The sequence below is a fragment of the Lathyrus oleraceus genome, chromosome 5, assembly GCF_024323335.1.
Source record: "Lathyrus oleraceus cultivar Zhongwan6 chromosome 5, CAAS_Psat_ZW6_1.0, whole genome shotgun sequence".
NCBI classification, from domain to species: Eukaryota; Viridiplantae; Streptophyta; class Magnoliopsida; order Fabales; family Fabaceae; genus Lathyrus; species Lathyrus oleraceus.
In genome coordinates this window covers 389,752,580-389,775,854 of record NC_066583.1, presented here as the reverse complement: position 1 = coordinate 389,775,854, position 23,275 = coordinate 389,752,580, and the positions used below count along the sequence as shown (strand labels likewise).

The following is a 23,275-nucleotide window of genomic DNA, read 5'->3' as shown; positions in this document are numbered from 1 at the left end:
AGAGATTAAGCAATTTTCATTAGGGGATGAACCTTTATCTGTTAGGAATGTTGAGCGCAGGACTTCTCGGCGTGTCAATGATTTACAGTATGTTTTTCTTCTCTTGTGCTTTATTCAATTGCTATAAGTTATGTTTTTCTTCTTTGTTTAAGTTAAATGTTTTGTTCGCTATCAGATATTGAAAAAATTGATCTTTTAGCTTTGTATGCTTCATTTGAACTAGAATTGTTGTTCTGGTAATATAGCTTTTGTAGAAAATAGTTACAAAAACAAGATGTGCTGTGAATGTCATATGTGTCTGCTCGACAAAAACAAGATGTAGAAAACAAGATGTGCTGTGATCTTGTAGGCAAATCAATTAGAAACATAGCTTTTGTAGAAAATAGTTACAAAAACAAGATGTGCTGTGAATGTCATATGTGTCTGCTCGACAACAATTGATAATCTACACTACACCATGGTCCATTGTGATAGCTAACCACAAAAACAAGTGAATATTATCTTACTTCTTAAAGCTGTTTGACAAAGAAAGAATAGTATAACTATAGGAATGAGTTAATTTTGTACCATTTCCCTAAGCATCTTTTGACAAAGGACTTGCACATGATTCTTGGTGCTGATGAGAGTTATGTGTTGGTTGGTATGGTTGTTGTAAAAGGTTATAAAGACTAGTTTGATACCCCTTCTTTACTTGTGAAATTGGAGTCTTAATGGCCAACTTAACAAATTAAACCATGTATCCTCCCTTTTCGCTGCCAACATTGTGTCACAAATCAGCTCTCCCAAATACTTAGGTTGTTACTTGTTAGGTAAGGGCTCTTGATTAGTGTTGAACCGAAGTGTCTCCACACGTAGGATTCTTGTAATGTTATGGACATTACACAGGCACAACTATGTTGCATTTACATTTATTTAGTTTTATTTTTAGAGTTACGGTGGCAATGATTATATTTGGGATCACTTGGTCATAGAAGCTTTTATACAATAATATGAAGAAACTACTCTCCCAAAAGCCTAATCTATTGGGTTAAGACTTGTGTTTTTTTAATATTTTGATATGGTGTATTTCCTGTCTGGTATTTTAATTTGATAATATACAATTTTTTTGTTTGTTTTGATATTTCATAGGCAACATGTCATTTCCTTGCATTTCAAAGACATATTTTTGAAGAATATCTAAATATTGTGGCTGACATTTTTTGTTTTTTTTTCCTTCTTTTGTGCATTGTTGGGCGTGATCAGCAATTCCAGTTCTCTCAATGTAAGTTCCATTTATTTTTTTAGCTGTCATAACTTATAAGCTCATTGCAATTGATGTTTCTGAAGCAGAGTGTACACTTGTGTGAATGCATTTTTAAAGTGGTACTACTATCTATATAATATTATTAGAACATGGATTTGATGCTAATTTTACTAGTTATAGAAAGTAACTGCACTTTGGAAACTTTTTTTACTCCAGATCAAATATTTATTTGATTAATAGTCGACGACTATTCAATTTTTTAAAATTTAGAAGTTGGGTTTTCCTTTGTTTCTCTTTAGTCCGCAGATTTCCTATTCTCTTCATACTTATGGATCTATTATCTCTAGATTGGCTGTGGAAATTGGTTTTTTTTTCATGTCATTAGTTGTAATGTAATTATTCTGGCCTTTCTGTTGTAGGTTTTTGACGAAACTTCTTACAGTAGATTTACCTAGACTATTTGTACGGCCAAACAAAATTGTTTTGGACTTCCAGAAGGGAAAAGTTGTTGGTCCTGTCACTGTGGGTCCCGTCGCTGATGGTGTTAAAGATGGAAAAATGCAAGAAGGAAACATGGATTCTGTTGGTGAATTATCCGTCACTCTTGTGGATGCTAGAAAGCTTCCTTATCTTTTTGGTAAATTCTATAGTCTTGTATTTTCTTTTAAGTACATTTTTGCCTGTTTTTTTTTTGGACTATTTGTACTCCATTGGGACTTTCTTTTCTATTTAATAGATTTTCTTTTTGAAGTCTATTTTGTAATTTATGTTATGTGAACATGGTTTTTGCTTTATCCCCTATTCAGTATCCATAAAAATTTAGTTACGGAATAATGTGAGTTATGTTGTACTGTCTACCATACTCAAATTTTATTCTGTTTTTTCAGGCAAGGCAGATCCTTATCTTATTCTTAGCCTTGGAGATCAAACCATACGCAACTGAAATTCTGGTGTAGTCAGAGTTCTGACGTTCTACTCCAAATAATGACATCTGATCCAACATTTTTACTAATACAACAAGACAGTTATACAAATTAAAACTCAGTACTGATATGCACACATTCACAGATGTCACGATATCTGCTACTATATCACCCTAGAATGGAAGAACACCCAGTTTTGTCCATCTGGTACAAAGACACAGTAGAGATCAAACAGAGCACTTACTTCTGTTGAGCCTGCACAGTTATCAGCATGATGTCTCAACATTGATTCGAACATCACCTGGTACAGCATTACAGTTTGACCTTATTTTATAATAGACAGAATTATAACATGCAGAAGGTAAAAACACAAGTAATTGTTAACCCAGTTCGGTGCAACATCACCTACTCTGGGGGCATACCAAGCCAGGAAGAAGATCCACTATCAGCAAAATTAATTCAGAGTTAAACTCCCCCGTTTACAACTCTTCACTTAATCCCTACCCAATGCAATCTATGCCTAGAAACTCCTAGATAGAAACCTCTAGTTTCCATTCCTATCACTATAAATACAATGTAATGCTAAACAACTTGAAGTTGCTTCACAGGTTCGATCAAGACCATAACAAACTCTTGCCTACAAGCTTTGAGTTACAAATAATCTCATGCCTTTGAGCACTGAGAAACACATGGTAACCTTCCCACAGGTTGGGAGGTTTACCTCACACACACCCCTAATTTAACATTATTTGAGGCTTACAAAAACTAGGTTATAATCTTCTATTTATAACCTAAACACCCAACTGGATTTGGGCCTTCAGAAATCGCAACAAACTTCTCCTTTGCTGTTACAAAGCCAGCAGAAAACTTCTGCTACAATCAAGGTCTTCAATCTTTTACTTCCTTAAATATCTCCGTATTTGGAAACTGTATATTCACCAAATATTCTGATTGAGTCTTCAAGATCTCCACAAATAACGCCACATAGGATTCTAACTAATCCCAGAATATTGAATCAGTTAAGACATAACCGAATTAACTAATTCAGTTTTATACACAGGCATGATGTCATAGTCACGATGTTATGACATCCTACATGACATGTTGGTCCAGATGTTGAACTTCTTCAACCCAACATATTAAAACAACAGAGGTGATTACATTATTTGTTTTACAAAATTAATGCCAATCCAAAGGTACTAACAATCTCCCCCTTTGGAAAATTTTAGCTAAAACAAATAAACATTACACTAGACACCACATCCCAATATGGGTTTACACCATCACCAACACCAACTTTGGTGTACATGAAGAAGAAGCTGTACAAGAATCAGCTGCATCACAACCCTTCCCCTCAACACTAGACCTTCCTGAAAAATATGTAATGCTGAGTACATAGATAATGTAACTCAGATCATAAGACACAACTGTCCTCTTAACTCAGATCACAAGACATAAGTGATATACCCAGTTAGTGACTTTTGTGCCTGAACCCAACTTCTGCTCGCTATAAGAATCAGCTGGCTTCTGATACATTCTCAGGACAATTTTTCTCTCCCCCTTTTTAGCTAAACATTTATAACTGAAACCTTCACAAAACCAGATCCAGGCGCAGTATGCCCAAATCTTAACAAACCCCATGGTTTAGAGGGGATGGAATGTCGCTCTTGTGAGAAGAGGAGTGCTGATACATCCTTTAAATAGGCCAGACCGTGCTTATGAATTAACGGTAGGAGTAAATGCTTGGTCAAGATCCATAAATATTTGCTGAGAATCAATCAGAGAATCACCAACAATATCCCAGACTATCTTTGAATACCTTTTATAGCTCTTGACTGTTTCTTTTCAGAAACAACAGTTCCAATGCATGTAGACTATGTCATAAATGCTGTCAGACACGTTGCAAGCGATGTCTTAACATTCAACACGGCTTTTGTCTACATTCTTCATATCTTCTCCCTATCACCATTTCCCAAAACCACTTTCTTACCTCCAGTGGTAGCTTGACATCTAGCACCACTACAACCAACATCACAAACAATAGTAGATGGTTACTCCCCCTGTACCACACAACTGTAACACACAGGATCATTCTAATATATCATAATGAGACACATCACATCCATATTTCCTTATGAATGTAAGATTCAGAAGGAAATACCGATATTGTCCAAGGCAATGTCATGACATCTGGTCAGACATTCTTCTGCTCACTCAGCCTTGACACACACCACATCATCCCAATAACTAACAAGGTGCCATACCTTGTTATCTGAGAACACATAGACCACAAGATTGATGATTACTTGCAGCACAAAGACAAAACTCCCCCTGTCATGATCAACCCACTCTCCTCTTGAAGCTTGGAGATCACACATGAACATATCCGACACCCCAAAGTTGGACCTTCACAAACTTCCTGATTAAAAGAGAACCCAGACCACTTGATGAATGGAAAACATAAGACGCATCTTCATGTCTTCAAGTGCACACCCTCTGTTCAACCCTCTTGGCTGAACACATCCACACTCTGTGTCAATCTCTCTTCTAACCAGAACATAAAACCACTTCACAAAATGTTCTAACATAAGTTAGGACATCTTCACAGCATAACAAGGAACACCATCTGATAATCTTCAGATATCACTGAGTCACCAGCTTGATCCAAAAGAAACGAGACACAAATTGGGACATATACATTCTTATCCCATTACAAGAGATAATCTTCCATAGATAGCTCATAACTCCTACCACAAGTTCCAAGAGATGAATAGAAAACACCTCTTTTTGTCTTCAACTTACTACTTTTTCTAGGATAGACCAATTTCCACTGGTTGATTACCTTCTTCATGACTCCTCATATGAAAAAATCAAATGCCACTTTTTGACTTCTCCACGTTTATCAGACTTCTCCCAAAGATATTCTGACCTTCTAAGTGAGACTTGAACTTCACGCTGCATAGGTCCCATTAAGTCCATGTGCAACAGTTCCAGGGTTTTGGATGTTGCAGGATTCCCAGCTTAGGATGTGACATCTTGGTTTGCTTGCCAACCTGGAATTCTCCACAGACTCTGCCTTCATCAATAAGAAGCTTTGGAATTCCTCTATCTGCTTCCTTGGATATGATCTTTTTCATTCCCCTTAAATGAAGATGACCAAGACGTCTATGCCACAACTTCACCTCCTGTTCTTCCTTGGCTGGGGGGAAAATTGAGGAGTAGTTTGAGACGTTAGGTTCCCATAGATAGCAGTTATCTTTGGACCTGGATCCTCTCATAACCTCCTGATTTTCTCCATTAGTCACAACACATAATTCCTGAGTGAACTGAACATAGAAACCTTGATCACACAGTAGGCTTATGCTGATGAGATTAGTAGTTAGTCCTTTTACTTACAGCACATTATTCAGTTCTGGAACTCCAAAGCTGTCCAGCTTACCAACCCCTTTGATTTTTCCTTTAGCACCATCACCAAAGGTCACAGAACTGGTAGTGTGAGGATGTAGATCCACCAATAAATTCTCCATACCAGTCCTATGTCTTGAGCAGCCACTATCAAAGTATCAGTCTGCTCTGGTAAACGCCCTTAGAGCCGTGTGAGCTAACCTAGCAACCCATTGTCGTTTCTTGATGGGGGCATTATGCTTAGATGCCTTATGCTTAGGTCTGACATGAGGGGTTTGGTTAGGATAACCATGCAACCTATAGCAGAAGGCTTTTATATGACCAAATCTACCATAATAGTGACATCTCCGTGTAGCACCTCCAAAGAACTGCAATGAGAACGATCTTTTCGAAGTACCCAATCTACAACTCTGTAGACCCTTCTATCTTAAGTTGATGTGCCACTTCACCAACTAAGATTCTGATGTTGAGCCAAATGTCACAACATTGTGTTTTTACATCTAGCTGTTGAATTCAGCTCCTTCTTCTGCCACTTGAAAGAACTTCCTCCCTTCATAGGACAAGAGTTCAACGCTCTCATAGACTTGATTGTGGAACAAAGTTTGAGTAAACAACCTCCATCCTGCAGGTTTGCAGTTAAGTCATCCAAGTTTACACCTTTATGAATCCCTGCTTCTTCTCCAAAGACATCAGACACTCTGATGCATGAGTCTTCAGAAGGACCAGTTAGAGACTAACCCTTCAGCTATACCAAGGATTCCACTTCCTAAAGCAAGGTTGTTTCCATGATGTCAAGAATGCTGCCACTTGTTCTTAACTCCAAAGGGTGCATTAGCCAATGCACTTCCTTACCTAGATCAGAAATGAACTGATCCAAGTAACCACCATCAAGAATATGATGTCTTCTTCATCTTATACACACCAAGGCTGAACATGTTCCTTGCCAGGAAACCTTTTCAGAGATCATATGCTTTTGCTGCCACCAAAGAGATAGATCATAAACCAATGTACTATCCTTCCTATGATTCTGCACAGGGTCTTGAAGAAGGGATGTTCTAACATCTTTAAGAACATCAGTTATCTTGAGCTCCAAGGATAATCAATTAAATACTTGTACTTGGCACAAGTAGACATTGATCTTAAATCCTTTCCCAATTATCCTTTCAGATACTTCCACCATAAGAATACTTCGAGAATACTCTTCTTGTGTCAACATCTTCTGCTTGCAAGCACCTCAACAGATTTGAGAATCTTTCCAGATTAGATTCACCCTTAGGAATGAGAGAGATGAATCCTTCCTTGCAAATGTGTCACACAACAACCAGAACCCATGTGACACAGGTCAACAGCCAACCAGACCCTAGGCTGACCAAACGTGAGGAGGTTAACCAAAACTCCCCCTTAAATTAACAATCATGGAAACTCCACACCAATATCCACGCATTGTACACAAATGTCTCAACATGACATACACTATCCCTACCAGTGGCAACTAACTCTATGAGTTATTCCTGTACATACTTCAATCACACCAATCAGACTCCAGTTGACCATAAGTACTAAAAAAAACACCAGTCAATAGTAGATATGCATTACCAGAACATACTACCTCAACCAACCTCTGAATGAAATAGCAATCAGGTTACCCCATTACTGACTTCTAACATCCAGGGGACATGTCTTCCAACACAACATAGTACTTCAGGGAACAATTATCCAACCCTGATCAATCTACAGGAACAACATGAAATTTCACAATGTCACATCTCAACCAGCTCCACTTCTAGAGATCAGACTTCTAAAAGTGACCTTCTTGAGCACACACACAGTTGACCCTACCCTTGTCAAGTTAGCACACACAGATGTCTCCTCTTCCAGGTCAGGAGTAGGTTCCAAACAAAAGTATCCCTTTGTTTGACACCTAAAAACATTTGCTCTTCAACCAATAGCTGCATACTTGTTGAACAACATGTTCTAACATCACATAAAACATTAGTTCCACCTCCTTGGAATAAACTCTCCTTGAAAGTCTTCAAGGTCTTCATATGCACTACCTAAGAGAGTAAAAGAATCAGTGATCAGGTGATTCTTACCATCCTGAAGTGAGAACGTCATGATGAGTGGACTTGAGGAGACTCAAGTATCTTTGATTTCTTCGGTAGGTTATGATGAAATCTTGAATACAACAGCCTTTCATCCACATGAGGGGAAACTACATCAGAGTTTGAGTTTTCCCAGGTATTCTGCAGCGGAAAACATAATACAACTCAACCTATGCACATACACTTCACCAGATCAGCCTCCAAGAACATACCAAGTGTGAATATGATTCAAAACTAGCACAGTTGTCCCATACAAAGGCCAATTACCAACCTCCAGACACAGGTACACACAGTTCATGTCATGAATAGTCCATCCACCTACTTCAAGGGACCATTCAGGGAAATCACAGAAACTTCCAAAGGTTCCAACATCAGTACTAACATAACTCCTTGCAAGATACCAGAAAGTATCACCCATGGATCTCATCCAGAAACAGAACATGATGCCTGCTCTGATACCAATTGAAATTCTGGTGTAGTCAGAGTTCAGACGTTCTACTCCAAGTAATGGCATCTGATCCAACATTGTTACTAGTACAGCAAGACAGTTATACAAATTAAAACCCAGTACTGATATGCACACATTCACAGATGTCACGACATCTGCTACTATATCACCCTAGAATGGAAGAACACCCAGTTCTGTCCATCTGATACAAAGAAACATCAGAGATCAAACAGAGCACTTACTTATGTTGAGCCTGCACAGTTATCAGCATGATGTCTCAACATTGATTCGAACATCACCTGGTACAGCATTACAGTTTGACCTTATTTTATAACAGACAGAATTATAACGTGCAGAACGTAAAAACACAAGTAATTGTTAACCCAATTCGATGCAACATCACCTACTCTGGGGGCATACCAAGCCAGGAAGAAGATCCACTATCAGCATGATAAATTCAGAGTTAAACTCCCCCGTTTACAACTCTTCACTTAATCCCTACCCAATGCAATCTATACCTAAGAACTCCTAGATAGAAACCTCCAGTTTCCATTCCTATCACTACAAATACAATGTAATGCTAAACAACTTGAACTTGCTTCACAGCTTCGATCAAGACCATAACAAACTCTTGCCTACGGGCTTTGAGTTACAAATAATCTCATTCCTTCGAGCACTGAGAAACACATGGTAACCTTCCCACAGGTTGGGAGGTTTACCTCACACACACCCCTAATTTAACATTATTTGAGGCTTACAAAAACTAGGTTTTAATCTTCTATTTATAACCTAAACACCCAACTGGATTTGGGCCTTCAGAAATCGCAGCAAACTTCTCCTTTGTTGTTACAAAGCCAGCAAAAAACTTCTGCTACAATCAAGGTCTTCAATCTTTTACTTCCTAAAATATCTCCATATTTGGAAATTGTATATTCACCAAATATTCTGATTGAGTCTTCAAGATCTCCACAAATAACGCTACATAGGATTCTAACTAATCCCAGAATATTGAATCAGTTAACACATAACCGAATTAACTAATTCAGTTTTATACACAGGCATGATGTCATAGTCACTATGTTATGACATCCTACATGACATGTTGGTCCAGATGTTGAACTTCTTCAACCCAACATATTAAAACAACAGAGGTGATTACATTATTTGTTTTACAAAATTAATGCCAATCCTAAGGTACTAACAGCAGCAAAAAGAATAGTCAAACTACTGTCATTGGCCCCTCTGGAATGCCAATTTAGAATCAGCTGTTGTTTTTGGATTTCTTGATTCATCTTTGTTTTTGCTATTTCTATATTTTTCTTCGTATTAATATGCGCTAGCACTACAGGATTTCCATATGCTTGTTTCCCACCCTAAAAAGCAGAAGTTAAATATCCAAGTAAAGGACGCATTGGGATTTGCATATTTGAGTATAGGTACAGGAGAGGTGTGTATTATGTGCAATGCCTAAAGTATTTGGGTGATGTTTTATTCCTCATTTTCTCTACTTAATAGTTATGTACTTCATTCACAATCTACTGTTCATAGATAATACGATTAGTTTTTTTCTTTTTTGAACTTGCTGCTTAGCATCTTTTTTGTAGTTAATTTTGTATTTTCCAGCATTTGCATGTTTTCTTATTTGAAAATGTTTTCAGGTTGATTTGGGATCTCTTCAAGACACAGTACCAACAGACAGAATTGTGGTCTTACAAGGGGGTTGGGGTTTTAGAGGAAAGGGCTCATCTGGGGAGATATTGCTTAGGCTAACATATAAAGCCTATGTGGAAGACGAGGAAGATGACAAGACCGGGGAGGATTTGATTGATATAGATGCTTCAGATGACGAGTTGTCTGATACAGAAGAAGCAAATGTCATTGATCAAAAGGGTGTAAGAGATTCTATGTACCAAACAGATAAAGAATCATTTATGGATGTTTTGGCTGCAATCATTGTTAGCGAAGAATTTCAAGGGATAGTAACATTTGAATCTGGGTTTACCAAAGGTTCGGAAAATGGCTCAAATACAGCATCTAAAGTATCAAAATCTCCTGTTGCCAATGCAGAATCAACTCCTTCTAGTTCTGATAAATCCGAAGGTTATGGAGGTACCATACTTTTATAATCTCTAATATAACCTTGTCTAACATGGATATGTATTATGTGAATGTTTGTAAGATTCATAAAGCTTCTCGTATTCACGAAAAAAATAAAAACTTTGAAATGCAGAGTCAGCCTTATTTTGGCTTGTTGTGATTACCGGTATGGCACTACTAATTGTTGTCAATATCAGTGGTTCAAGTATCTTCAATCCTTGAGACGGTCTTCGACAATCTTCACCTTGGTTCAGCTAAAGTAATTTTTAAGTCTTGTGCTCTTACTTCCATTGGATAGTTCAACTGCTTTATACTTCTTGTGTGTGTTCTCCACAAAGTTATTTTTTTTTATCTTGCAGGTTGTGCAGAAGATTTTTAATCAGATCTTTCTTTTAGCTACTAGTATAGTTTAGTATATTCATGAGTACTGCTGTGGAGCAAAGCATCTACTGGCGGCGGGTGATTCATGGCTTCTTTTTATGAGAGCTACCAATTTTAATTCAGCTTAAATATAAATTTATTGTTCCTATATATGCAAATACAACGATATTGTTTTTTACCAGGCAATAATAAAATAGCAGGTTTTTTAACCATTACATTTGTCTGGGACTTCTTTTATAACATTTCCTATACGTGAGAGCTACAGGTATTTAAACATAAAAAAATACAAGACAGACAGAACGATAGTGTCTAATCTCACGTCCATGCAGAGAAACCTAAACTACTTATCATTCACAAACTGGACTAGTGGAGTTGGATTTCTTGAAAAAATTAGTAGGAGGCATCCATTTAACATTTATTATATGTTACCTTTGCAATGAATGAAGAAAAATATAACAAAATGTTGGTACCTCAAAGATTACTTAAAAAATGCTCATGATTTTGAGAAAAAATGTTGGTTTGCAACAACACATGAATTTAGAGACTTAATTAAACGGTGGTTACTTATTCATGGACCAAATTACTTATTCATTAAAAGTTTAATCAATTTTAAGTTTGGAAATATCAATCCAAACATGCATGAAGTGTATGGATTATTCCTACTTTTCTTAGCAAAAAAAAAAAAGATATTTACAAGTTGATATTTATATTTTGAATCTTTGATGAAGCTCTACTCTAAACAGTAGATAAATAATACACTAATAACGAAAATCTAATCTTTCATCTCAAGTTCTTCCCAAGACATGCTAGAGATATTATACAAGTGTCCTTCTATATCAGGAATAAAGCCTTTCTCCAACATTTCCAAACTTACTATATCATATGTATTATGGTTTGGATTCAAACCCTTTTCCAACATCTCATTAAGAAGATTATTTGCAGCCTCTAGCTTGTCAATTTTACAATACCCTTTAATCAAAACATTATAAGTAACAACATTCGGCTGCTTTCGTTCTTTCTCCATTCTCGCCCTCACGTTCAACGCTGCCTTAAGATTCCCCTCCATACAATAACCATCCATCAAAGTATTATATGTCACATGATTAGGTTTCAAACCAAGGTTGAACATTTCATTAAGTAACTTTTCTGCATTTCTTGGTTTGCCGATTTTGCACGATCCATTTATATGTCACAACGTCGCCTTTTAAACCATTGTTCTCCATTTCAATTAGAAGATCCTTTGCAGCCAGTAAATCCCGTTTTCTGCACAGGCCTTGATCAGTCACCATTTATGCTAGGTATTTCACTATTTAACCGTAAATAAGTCAGGTAAACTGCGTAAACTTAAGCATTTTTGGTTAGATATAAGCTCAATACTGTAATATGGAGTGTGTTGTTACTTATGAGTTTCTTGAGGATATTTTACACTTTTTGATATGTTAGCAGGTCAAAAAACTAGTTTGGAAGCTCAGGGAATCAAACGTCAGATGCGAAATTGAGCCCGAGCAAGAAAACGGAAGAAAAAAACAATTTTTGGATAACCTGCTTTCCATACGCGTATGGCCTTACATGATACGCGTATGGACCTTCCCAGTACGCGTAGCATACGCATATGACCAGAGGGATGGAAAATCTAGCAATGAGACAAGCTTCTGGTGATTCGCGTACCAGACTGGGCAATACGCGTACCAGACTGGGCAATACGCATACCGACTGGGCAATACGCGTATCAGAGGCTGTCTTACGTGCAGTACGCGTCTGAGACTGGGCAATACGCGTATGAGACTGGGCAATACGCGTATGAAGCCCAAAATCAGGAAAAGTCCAACTGAATAGCTATTTACAGGGGAGACCACGATTTTCTGGAGGTTGGACAATTTTGGAGGAAAAAGAGACGCGTTTGAGACCTGGAGACTCTACGATTATCGGAGGAGTCATATGTTCAAGAGTTTTTCGACGATTGAAGATTGATTCCTCAAGAAACTCTGTAATGACAACAATGTTCATCTTTGTTTTTATTTCTATTATGAGTAGCTAAACCCCACATTGCTAGGGGGGTGACCCTGATTCTGAATGTGACAGATTTTATGTTTGTGAATGCATTGACTATTTCTTTTTCTCAATTGATTTGTTCTTATTACCGTTCTTCATGCTTTATTCATCGGACCAACGAATGATGATTAATATGAATAGTTTAAGCTGGACATCAATTATTTATTGATCTGTATAAGGACTTTGGATAGTAAAAATCACCTAGGACTAGGGATTTTCTCTCTGACCGGAAATTCTTGATATTCGAATGCTTGAGTATGAACTTAATTATTTATGGACATAGTAATTAGGTTACATAATCAAATGTCTGTTCACTAAGGACTTAGGAATAGATACCCTTGAGGACCGGAATCAATCGGACGAGATTATTGTCAAAGCCTTCATAAATTATATCTGTTACAGGAAGTTTCATTCACCGTACCCTAGCAATCTACTCTAATTTGTCTCTCGTTCAACCATTGTATTTGTTTTATTTATTTGCATTTGGTAGTATAATTACTCATATCACAAAAACCATAGGCTTTTTGTCTAATTGAAACAATCTATAAACTCTGTATCGTCAAGCAGTCCTTGAGATCGACAAACGGGGAATTTCCCTTTTATTACTACAGTGAGAAAAATAGTACACTTGCTATTTTCCCATCAAGTTTTTGGCGCCGTTGCCGGGGACTGCCAAAGATAATAGAGTTTATTAATTTATTTTCAATTAGAATTTTGTTGCTCTGCATCCAAAATTTTATTTATTGTTTAATTTTATTTTTATTGTTATTACAACTAATTTTCTGTCTAATCTGTGTATGTGAGGTAAGACCTCAGCTGATTTTCATTTTGACGCAGAACCAGAGAGAACATTGCGCGCAAAGCTCAAAGAAGTTAGAAGAAGAAAACTGGCAAACTCTGACACCGAAGAACCTGGCACACTGGGTACACCTGGTACACCGGTCTCTGTTCATTCCGAAAAATCTGAGTCAGACACAAATTCACATCCAGACACTGTTGACATGGCTGCAGACCCGCCTCTAGCGGAAAGACTTTTAGGTGACTATGGCAGAGAGAACAACCCAACAGTGCGGCTGACCATTGTTAACCAACCTGTTAATGTTGCACACTTCCAGCTACATCCCTCAACTATTCGTCAGTTAGAAAGCAAGCCTTTTTCAGGAAAGATCAATGAGGATGCAAACAAACATCTGCAGAGGTTTCTGACTATGACTACATCATTAAAAATTGATGGGCATTCTGAAGAGGGAAAGAGATTGGTCATGTTCCCATTCACGTTATCTGAGGATGCTGAGGAATGGTTCTATTCCCTACCCGCAGGAAGCATTACTACTTGGCAACAAATGGAGACAACATTCTTGAACGAGTATTTTCCCGCTTCTGTGTATATCCGTAAGAGGTATGACATTGTGAATTTTAAACAGAAAGACGGAGAGACACTTGGAGATGCATACAAAAGATTCAAGAGATGTTTAGTTGCATGTCCTACACATAATCTGGATGCAACTGAACAAATGCAGAATTTTGTAAACGGGCTGAAGATGAGAACGAAGCAACTCATTGATACAGCTGCTGGTGGCTCGTCTAATTTTTCAACAGCAACCAGTATCAAAAAGATCATCGAAGCTATTGCAGCAAATGAGCATTTGGAATTATATGACCGTACTGTGAGTCAGTCGGAGGGAAAAATCGACCTGAAACTAGCAAATCAAGTAGTGAAAATGGAAGACCAGATCGCAGCTAAGGTTGAAAGAAGACTGAAAGCAATGAATTTAGGTACCCAGACTGTTGCTCAAGTTCAACCGGTTCAGACTATGATTTGTGAGATTTGTAGTGGACCACACTTTACCATGCATTGTGTTGCAACCGCAGAACAAGTGCAAGCTATAGATTACCTGAGACAGTATAACCCCTACTCAAATACGTATAATCCGGGGTGGAAAAATCATCCCAATTTATCTTGGAAAGATCAGCAAGGTAATATTCAGAAGCAAGGACCTCGCAACAGCAACTGTATCAGCAACAAGTTCCAAAGAAAGCTGATTGGGAGATTGCTATAGAGAAGATGGCGACTCAGAATATGTAATTTCAGGAAGAAACCAGGAATAATCAGAAGAGCACCAATGCATCCATTAAAAATATGGAGATTCAATTGGGTCAGATAGCACAACAGATAACAAATTTTCAAACACCGGGCGCATTACCTAGTGCAACAGTGACAAATCCGAGGGAGCACCATAATGTGAGTGCGGTAACAACAAGAAGCGGAAAATCTGTTGAAGATCTTAAGAAGAAGGATGAAGAAGAAGATCAATTGCTTGAAGTGGACCTGGAAATCTTAGAAAATAAGACACCACCTGAGGAAGAAATTGTAATACCGCCGGTGGTACAAGAAAAGCTCCCTGCTCCAAAACCCATCATTAAGCTTCCATTCCCACAAAGAAACAAAAAGAAGAAGCAAGATGAGAAAAAATTTCAGAAATTCATGGAGTTGTTCAAGAAATTAGAAATCAACATTCCATTCTCTGAGGCACTCGAGCAGATGCCTATCTATGCTAAATTCATGAAGGACATCATCTCCAAGAAGCGCACCACTGACACTGACCCAGTTATACTAACTGAAACTTGTAGTGCTATTTTGCAGGGTATGAAGATTCCAGTGAAGAAGCCAGATAGAGGTTCTGTGACCATCCCGTGTACCATTGGAGATAGGTCCTTCAAAAGGGCGCTGATTGATTTGGGGGCTAGTGTTAGCCTTATGCCTTTGTCTATTTACAGGAAGCTAGGAATTGGAAATGTTCAAGATACCAGAATGACACTTCAATTTGTTGACCACTCAGTAAAGAGACCCTTTGGGATAGTTGAGGATGTTCTGGTCAAAGTTGATAAATTCGTTTTTCCTGTTGATTTTGTAATTTTGGAAATGCCAGAAGATGAAGAGATACCTCTGATTCTGGGCAGACCTTTCTTAGAAACAGGTAGATGCATGATAGACATGGAGGGAGGTACCATGACCCTAAAGGTATATGACGAAGAGCTCAGAATTGATGTCCAAGATACTATGAAACATAAAGAGAATATGTGTACAAATCACTCCGTGGAAGTAATTAATCAAATTGTAACGAGCACAATTCAAAGAAAGTTTCCTGAATTACCGTTGGAAAGAGTTCTTAGTCTGTCGGTCAGAGAGATTGAGGAGAAGGATGATGAAAAAGAAAAAGAAGTGCTTGTTATGCTGGATACACAACCCCCTTGGAGGAAATCCAAACCACACAGGTGGGAGGATCTGAGAGCTTCACCAGAATTAGAAGATGAAAAGGTACTGAAGAAACATAAAAGTGGTATTGGTTGGACTATTGAGGATTTAAAAGGGATTAGCCCCACAGTATGCATGCATAAGATACTGATGGAGGATAATCAGAAACCAGTAGTACAACCACAAAGGAGGTTAAATCCAGCAATGAAAGAAGTGGTGGTACCAAAGAAAGGAGGAACCACAGTAGTCTTAAATGAGAAGAATGACGACACCTTCAAGGTTAGTGGTCAGAGGTTGAAACCAGATAATCCGGTGAAGGGGGACCAATTGAAACTGTTAAACTCATCTGAGTATGAGGTGTCCCATCGAGCCATGCGACGTTAAACGAAGCGCTGCTTGGGAGGCAACCCAAGGGAGGTTTGAAATTTCTTTGTGTATTTTTCTTTTTGGGTTTATTCAATTTTTATTTTATGTTATGTTGCCTTGATGTAATCACCTATTATGGGTTGTCTTAATCTAATGAATTTGATTTTGTTTACATACATTTTCCTGTTTATTTCGTTAGATATGTGACTGTGTCTGGCTAATGGTTGTCCTGATTACTTACACCAAATACTTGGTTGCCCTCTCATTCAGTCCCCTTGACTGTAGATGCTGTTGTTTATGATTGGACGCACTGGTTAAGATTAACATCAGAACCAAGAGCACATGAGCTTTGAACTCAGAGGTATGATAGAACAAGTCAGCTTAACCCGTCATGGTGAGATCAGAAAAAGCCAAACACTTATCATCATATGAGAGATATCAGGTATGTCTTTATCAATCATGGTTTGTGTATGTTCTTTTTATTATTAGCTGTATGAATACACACACTGAGGCATTTTTTTTGTTTATCACCTAGAGCCTTTCTAGCCATCCCATCTAGTATTATTATCCATTGTTTCACCCTGTTGAGCCTGTTAATCATTTCTTTCTGTTATACCTGTTTTTCTAAATCCATGACCTTGTAACTATCCTACCCTGTTCAGAGTATGTGAGGATTGATTTCATCTCTGCGTTTCTATCTAAGTTTGGGGTTGCTGTTGGAATAGCAACCTTTAAGTTTGGGGTAGCTTTGCAGTAAGTGAATAGTAAGTGAATGTAGTATAAAAAAAAATAAAAAAAATAAAAAAATAAAAACAACAACAACATGAAAAGAAAGAAAGAGAAAAGCGAAAAACAATAAAATAACAGCTTTTGAAAAATGCTACATTCACTATAGATAAAAGGAAAAGAGGATTACAAAACCCTACAGGAATAATAGGAAAGAAACGTAGTGAGAGAATGATTTCATGTACTCTGAACCAAAAACCGTTGTTCCAATTTCATACCCTACCTAAACCAAAGCCCCGTTACAACCCAAAAGACCTCAAAAAGTGTGTGTGATTGTACATGTTGATAGGATGAGAGAATTTATTCAAACTTCTGATTTGATATTGCATATTGTGATTTGAGCGTGATAACACTTTAACCCAGAGAGACTTGGTGAGAGTGTGATATAAGCTGACAGGTAAAGTTATATCTCTGAGGGAAAGAGTTTCTAGCTCGTTGGTTATGTGGAAAAATCAGAAAACCTGAAAAAACATCAAGAGGTCCAGTGCGAAAGATTTCAGCAGTATTGTGGTAAGAACTGTTTTACAGTATGTTTGGGGTGACATGATCTTTGATGGTAATAAAATGTTACTTGAGGACAAGCAACAAGCTAAGTTTGGGGTTGTGATCAGTCACCATTTATGCTAGGTATTTCACTATTTAACCGTAAATAAGTCAGGTAAACTGCGTAAACTTAAGCATTTTTGGTTAGATATAAGCTCAATACTATAATATGGAGTGTGTTGTTACTTATGAGTTTCTTGAGGATATTTTACACTTTTTGGTATGTTAGCAGGTCAAAAAACTAGTTTGGAAGCTCAGGGAATCAAACGTCAGATGCGAAATTGAGCCCGAGCAAGAAAACGGAAGAAAAAATCAATTTTTGGAGAACCTGCTGTCCATACGCGTATGGCCTTACATGATACGCGTATGGACCTTCCCAGTACGCGTAGCATACGCATATGACCAGAGGGATGGAAAATCTAGCAATGAGACAAGCTTCTGGTGATACGCGTACCAGACTGGGCAATACGCTTACCAGACTGGGCAATACGCGTATCAGAGGCTGTCTTACGTGCAGTACGCGTTTGAGACTGGGCAATACGCGTATGAAGCCCAAAATCAGGAAAAGTCCAATTGAATAGCTATTTAGAGGGGAGACCACGATTTTCTGGAGGTTGGACAATTTTGGAGGAAAAAGAGATGCGTTTGAGACCTGGAGACTCTACGATTATCGGAGGAGTCATATGTTCAAGAGTTTTTCGACGGTTGAAGATTGATTCCTCAAGAAACTCTGTAATGACAACAATGTTCATCTTTGTTTTTATTTCTATTATGAGTAGCTAAACCCCCCACATTGCTAGGGGGGTGACCCTGATTCTGAATGTGATAGATTTTATGTTTGTGAATGCATTGACTATTTCTTTTTCTCAATTGATTTGTTCTTATTACCGTTCTTCATGCTTTATTCGTCGGACCAACGAATGATGATTAATATGAATAGTTTAAGCTGGACATCAATTATTTAATGATCTGTATAAGGACTTTGGATAGTAAAAATCACCTAGGACTAGGGATTTTCTCTCTGACCGGAAATTCTTGATATTCGAATGCTTGAGTATGAACTTAATTATTTATGGACATAGTAATTAGGTTACATAATCAAATGTCTGTTCACTAAGGACTTAGGAATAGATACCCTTGAGGACCGGAATCAATCGGACGAGATTATTGTCAAAGCCTTCATAAATTATATCTGTTACAGGAAGTTTCATTCACCGTACCCTAGCAATCTACTCTAATTTGTCTCTCGTTCAACCATTGTATTTGTTTTATTTATTTGCATTTGGTAGTATAATTACTCATATCACAAAAACCATAGGCTTTTTGTCTAATTGAAACAATCTATAAACTCTGTATCGTCAAGCAGTCCTTGAGATCGACAAACGGGGAATTTCCCTTTTATTACTACAGTGAGAAAAATAGTACACTTGCTATTTTCCCATCAGGCCTCCAATTAAGCAGTTATAAGTTGAAACATTCGGCAAAATCTCTTCGTCTAGCATTGAACTACGCAGTGCAAACCCTTCCTCCATCATCCCTTCCTTACAGTATGCATCAATCAAGTATTGAATGTTATAGCATTGGGAACCAACTCTTGCTCGGTTATATCATCAAAAACCTTTTTTGCTTCCTTCATCATCTTCTTCTTACAAAACCCATTTATAAGAGCATTATAAGTTACAATATTTAGCTTCAAACCCAAACCAACCATCTTATCCCACAAATCAACCGCCTCTTCTAGCTTACCGTTATTACATAAACTGTTTATCAGCGAGTTATAAGTAACTGTATTAGGTTTCAATCCCTGATTTTGCATCTCTTCAAAAGCCTTCTGTGCAGCCAATACATTCTCATCCTTACAAAACCCATCAATAAGAGTATTAAAAGTAACTTCATTCGGACAAATTTTCTCAGCAACCAATTCCTTCATAATAGCTTCAGCTTTGTACATTTTTCCAGCACTTCCCCTCTTGCAATAACGATCAACGAGAGTATTATAAGTAACCACATTCGGTAAAACTCCCCACGCCTTCATATCTTCAAAAACATCCTCCGCCTTGTTCAACTTACCACCTCTACAAAGACCATTAACGAAAACATTAAATGTGTTCAAGTTTGGTCGAATTCTTCTCTTTATCATCTCCTTATACACATACTCCACATCACCAATTCTGTTCTTGTAGATGTTTGATTGGCTGCATTTAATGGTAAAACACTAGCTGGATTCTAATGTCTTGACTGATGTCATGACATGCTGTGGAGATGTTTGTTTGACTGCATTGTGTGTTAGATCATCTAACTGTACTCTGATGTCTTGACTGATGTCATGACATACTTGAGTAGTATGCTGCAGGTTTAGCTATTACAGGACTTACTGAATGTCAAACTAGATGTTATGACATTCATCCCTGTCAGCAGATACTGAGGAATAGAACAGTTGGTGTTCTTCTATAACTCAATATTTATTTTCAGTCTGTTTATCAAGGGAATAACAGACCTGGCACAACGCCTACTGTCTGAATGTCAAACTGGATGTTATGACATTCATCATTGACAGCATATACTGAATAATAGGCAGGTTGGTTTTCTGCTACACTTTGGTATGTATCTCAGTTTGTTCTTTAGGAGAACAACAGACCATGGCATAAGGTCTTATGTGTAAATGTCAAATTGGATATTGTGGCATTTATTAATGTAAGCTGATACTGAAGTATGGACGGATTGGTCCTATACAGTACAGCAAATTTGTACAGTCTGTTTTCAAGAAAAACAGACTTAGCATATGGTCTATGATGTGGACGTCAAACTGAATGTTGTGACATTCATTCCTGACAGCATATGCTAAATTGTAGGTTGTTTAGTTTTTCTGTTTTAGCATTTTCTCAGGCTATTCTTCAGGAATTCAACAGCTGAGCTAAAATCTAGGAAACTAACAACTAAGCTACAATTAATGAACCTAACAAATAGCCTATTTGTTAGTACCCTAAGATGTGGAAATTAGGTTAACTTGCTTGACCTTAATTTCAGGAAATACAAGTACAAGGCCCAAGTGCTGCAATATAAAAGGATGGTTATCCTTCATTGAGAACTCGGGGGATTTTAGGCGTGAAGGTTTTATTTTTCATATACTTCACTGCTATATTTTTGTGTGTGTCTTGTATTAGGTGTATCTTGTGATCCAAGCAATTATCACCTAGATGATTGCATTGGACTAGGGTGTTCATTGAGTTGTAAGTGTTATGTCACTCTAAGCTTTTAAGCGTGAGTGTTGTGTGTAGATGTTTAATTGGTTGCATTGTATGGTAAAACACTAGCTGGATTCTAATGTCTTGACTGATGTCATGACATGATGTGGAGGTGTTTGTGTGACTGCATTGTAGGTTAGAATATCTAGCTATACTCTGATGTCTTGACTGATGTCATGACATACTTGAGTAGTATACTGCAGGTTTAGCTAATACAGGATTTACTGAATGTCAAACTGGATGTTATGACATTCATCCCTGTCAGCAGGTACTAAGGAATAGAACAGTTGGTGTTCTGCTAAAACTCAGTATTTATTTTCAGTCTATTTATCAAGGGAATAACAGACCTGACATAAGGCCTACTTTCTGAATGTCAAACTGGATGTTATGACATTCATCATTGACAGCATATGCTGAATAATAGGCAGGTTGGTTGTCTGCTACAATTCAGTATGTATCTCAGTCTGCTTATCAAGAGGATAACAGACCTGACATAAGGCTCAATGTGTAAATGTCAAATTCGATGCTTTGACATTTATAAATGTACACTGGTACTGCAGAATGGACAGATTGGTCCTGTACAGTTCAGCAGATTTGTACTGTCTGTTTTCAGGAAAAACAGACTTAGCATATGGTCCTTGACATGGATGTCAAACTGAATGTTGTGACATTCATTCCTGACAGCATATGCTATATTGTAGGTTGTTTAGTTTTTCTGTTTCAGCATTTTTCTCAGGCTATTCTTCAGGGATTCAAAAGCTGAGAGAAAATCCAGGAAACCAACAACCAAGCTACAATTAATGAACCTAACAAATAGCCTATTTGTTAGTAACCCAGATGGGGAATTTAGGGGAACTCGCGTGACCTTAATTTCAGGAAAATATAAGTACAAGGCCCAAGTGCTGCAATATAAAAGGATGGCAATCCTTCATTCAGAACTAGGGATTTTAGGCGTGAAGATTTTGTGTGTCCATCATACTTCACTGCTGTATTTTGTGTGTCTTGTATTAGACGTATCTTGTAAGCCAAGCCATTATCATGTAGGTGATTGCATTGGTATAGGGTGGTCATTGAGTTGTAAGTGTTGTGTCGCTATAAGCTTTTAAGCGTGAGTGCTGTGTATCTTGATTAAAGTTGTTAAGCACAATCAAGAGTTGTTTGAAGTGAGACTTCAAAATTGTCTTTAATATTGATTAAAGGTAGTAATCACTGAGGTGATTGAGGGGGAGTGAGTAGGAACTCTGATCTTAGTGTAAGATTGAAATTGCATTAGCTAGGTATTAACTGATAGGGTTAAACAGTTGGTTTAAGGTCTGAATTAATACTACTAATAATGGATTTCCTCCTTGGCTTGGTAGCCCCCAGACGTAGGTCATGTTGGACCGAACTGGGTAAACAATTACTTGTGTTATTTACTGCACTTACATTTTAAGTTCTGCATAATTCTTGTGTGCGCAGAATTGGATGTCATAACAAACCTTGTGACATCGAAAGTCTGTTAACTAGAATTTCAATTGGCATCAGAGCAGGCATCCTGCCTGTTAAGTTCTGGGTGAGATCTAGGGAAGTTACTTTCTAGTACCATGGACAAGGATGTAGGACACTCAAATAGACCACCCATGCTGGATGGTTCTAACTATGATGACTGGAAGCCTCGTATGATAGCCTTCTTAAGGTCTCTAGATAGCAAAGTCTGGAGAGCTGTCAACAAAGGATGGGAACATCCAACGAAGACAGGTGACGATGGAGTCAGTGTGCAAATCCCTGAAGAAGAGTGGGACAAGGAGCAAGAGGAATTAGCCCTTGGAAATTCTAAGGCCTTGAATGCATTGTTCAATGGAATACGTAAGAACATCTTCAGACTGGTGCACCACTGTGAGCTGGCCAAGGAAGTGTGGGATACCCTCAAGGTAACTCATGAAGGTACCTCCAAGGTGAAGATGTATAAACTTCAGATGCTGACCACCAAGTTTGAAAATCTGAGGATGAAAGAGGATGAGACTATTCATGACTTCCACATGAATATTCTTGAAATTGCCAACACCTCTGGTGGCTTAGGTGAGAAAATGGCTGAAGAGAAACTTGTAAGAAAGATTCTCAGGTCTTTACCTAAGAGATTTGCAATGAAGGTCACTGCTATAGAAGAGGCTCAGCAGATCTGCAAGATGAAGGTGGATGAGCTCATTGGTTCTCTCCAAACCTTTGAAATGGGCTTATGTGAGGATGCTGAAAGGAAGAACAAAAGCATAGCCTTTGTATCAAATACTGAAGAGAATTCAGAAGAAGGAAACAGTGGAGGAAATGAAAGCATCTCAGAAGCCATAGCCATGCTTGGAAGATAGTTCACCAAGTTCATGAAGAAGGTTGATCAACAGGGTAGACCTAATGTCAAGAACTCTTCATATGACATCAGTAGAAAGTCAAAATA

General features: G+C 37.8%; 2 pseudogenes; both read left to right on the top strand.

The window, feature by feature from the left end:
• Positions 1-23,275, top strand: part of LOC127085013 (calcium-dependent lipid-binding protein-like) — a 128,843-nt pseudogene that overhangs the window by 75,578 nt on the left and 29,990 nt on the right.
• On the top strand, positions 2-10,814 carry LOC127085014 (uncharacterized; annotated as a pseudogene).